Raw genomic sequence first — 2,798 nt, 5'->3', positions numbered from 1 at the left:
GTTCTTGACTCTCCGGTAGAAACTTTGGGGCACTCTTTGAAGTACTTTGTGTTGGTTGAATATTTGAATCTGAGATTGTGTGATGCATATCGTATAATCATGCCCACGGATACTTGAGGTGACAATGGAGTATCTAGGTGACATTAGGGTTTTGGTTGATTTGTGTCTTAAGGTGTTATTCTAGTACTAACTCTTCTATAGATCGATCCGAAAGAATAACTTTGAGGTGGTTTCGTACCCTACCATAATCTCTACGTTTGTTCTCCGCTATTAGTGGCTTTGGAGTGACTCTTTGTTGCATGTTGAGGGCTTGTTATATGATCTATCTATGTTATTATTGTTGAGAGAACTTGCACTAGTGAAAGTATGAACCCTAGGCCTTGTTTCCTATCATTGCAATACCGTTTACGCTCACTTTTATCGCTCGTTACCTTGCTGTTTTTATTATTTCAGATTACAAATACCTACTTCTACTATCTATTTTGCACTTGTATCACCATCTCTTCGCCGAACTAGTGCACCCATACAATTTACCATTGTATTGGGTGTGTTGGGGACACAAGAGTCTCTTTGTTATTTGGTTGCAGGGTTGTTTGAGAGAGACCATCTTCATCCTACGCCTCCTACAGATTGATAAACCTTAGGTCATCCACTTGAGGGAAATTTGCTACTGTCGTACAAACTTGTGCACTTGCAGGCCCAACAACGTCTACAAGAACAAGGTTGTGTAGTAGACATCACAACATGCAAAAAGAAATCAGCTAGTGGGCTGCTATATAGGTCTCGAGTGGGAACACCCTTCCATAGCTGTTAAAGTTCCTCCACAAGAGGCTCCATGAACAAATCAAAATCCTTTCCAGGACTTCTTGGACCTAGGATGAGAAAGGCCATCATGTAGTTTGATTCTTTGGTGCAGACATTTGGAGGCATGTTGTAAGGGATAACAAGCACTGGCCACATGCTATATGTGGCGCTCTAGTGGCCAAATGGGTTAAATCCATCTGAAGCTAAGCCAAGTCTAATGTTTCTCGGGTCAGCAACAAACTCTTTGTGTTTATCATTGAAGCTTTTCCACTCACTACCATGATATGGATGGCTCATTACATTCTGATCTCTGCACTCCTGGTTCCTAGAATGCCACAGTACATCCTCTCTTGTTTCAGCATCATGAAACAACCTCTGCAAGCTTGGTGTAATTGGAAAATGTCTCAGAACATTATGAGGAACCCTCTTCACAGCATCGCCATCTTTCCATCTGATGATTTGCATTTCGGGCATTCACTTAAGTTGGCATAATCCTTCCGGATTAGAACACAATTATTCTTACAAACATGGATCATATCATACCCAATTCCAACTGCACGAAGGAAATTCTTCATTTTACTGTAGGTGTGTGGAAGCTCAGACGCATCTGGGAAAGATTTGTGGAAAGCAGCAAACATCGCATCGAATGATTTGTTGGTCATCCTCTCAGATGTCTTCACCTGAAGAAAGGTGACCATAGCTGAGAATACTGACAGCTTATTTCCTGGGGTGACAGCAACGTTGCATTGTTCCAACATGCGGGCCCACCGTTTTTCTTCTGCAGGTGAAAGTTCACGGAATGCATGAACATTTCGTAGCATTGTTTCAATGTTGGTCAAACTCACTGGCTCCGCCACCACCACCTCCTCCTCCTCTTCCACCTGAGCATCAGGCAGATCAAGATGGTGATCTGCTGCTTCCACGTAGTCAATAACATTGACGTTCACACCTTCACCATGATGAACCCACCTAGTATATGTGACCGACATCCCATACAAGTGTAGATGATGTTGCACAGTTGACTGGGGTCTTGTAACTGAATTCATACAACTGCTACACGGGCAGAGCACATCTGATTTCGGACCACCGTACTCAGCTCTGATAAAGTTCATGAAGTTTTCAACCCCCTCGACATATGGAGTGGAGAATCTTTGAGCAGAAGTTATCCAAGTCCTGTCCATCTATTAGACATACAAATTAGTTCTTCTACTAGATATTACAGGAAAAACATATATGCTTTTTTATGAAGTCCCGAAAAAAATACCTAGGTCGATGTCTAAAGCTATGGCAAGATATTTGGACGAGCAGATCTAAGTAATGAAATATATGTAAAGCTAATTCAGCAAACAAATTTGAGTGCTAAATTATGGCAGGTTGTTTCAGCAGTCAATGAGGTCAAGCACACAGCCATCAACTATCGAAGGCCATCGCAGCAACAAAGATCGAGTATAAAACAGTGTAGAGCTATTTCACCTAACAGATTGGCTACTAGACCATGGCAATCTACGTCCCAATAAATATATGGTAGGATATTTTAGCAACTAATTGGCCTTGGCATGCCATCTTAGCAAACTACTTCGGCAAGGAAGCTTGAGTGCAGAACAGGGCAAAGAAGCTTCTTAAGTAGAGCATATTGACAGTAAACTACTTCGGTAAACAGTGAGATTAACAGCGTCTATCAGCTAACATTCAGCGCTACACCGACATGAACGGGGCCTCAGTCTAGAATGGACGTACCGTGGGAGAAGCTGACCGCCGTGCGTCTCCACACGAACGTCGCCAGCGGGTGCGGCGCTGACCGCCGTGCACCTCCACAAGAACGTAGCCAGAGGTGGCGGTGCGGCTAGAGGACGACAGTCTACGAGAGCATACTGTGGGAGCGAGAGGATCCCCATGCATCCCCTCGACGAACCGCGGCGCCGACGTATCGGCGCGGCGAGAAGGGCGGCTTTGGCGGAGCAAATGGAGTGGAGGGGGGACGGGGAGGAGGGGGA

This window comes from Triticum dicoccoides, chromosome 3B (genome assembly GCF_002162155.2).
Source record: "Triticum dicoccoides isolate Atlit2015 ecotype Zavitan chromosome 3B, WEW_v2.0, whole genome shotgun sequence".
NCBI classification, from domain to species: domain Eukaryota; kingdom Viridiplantae; phylum Streptophyta; class Magnoliopsida; order Poales; family Poaceae; genus Triticum; species Triticum dicoccoides.
This window is presented reverse-complemented; position numbering follows the sequence as displayed.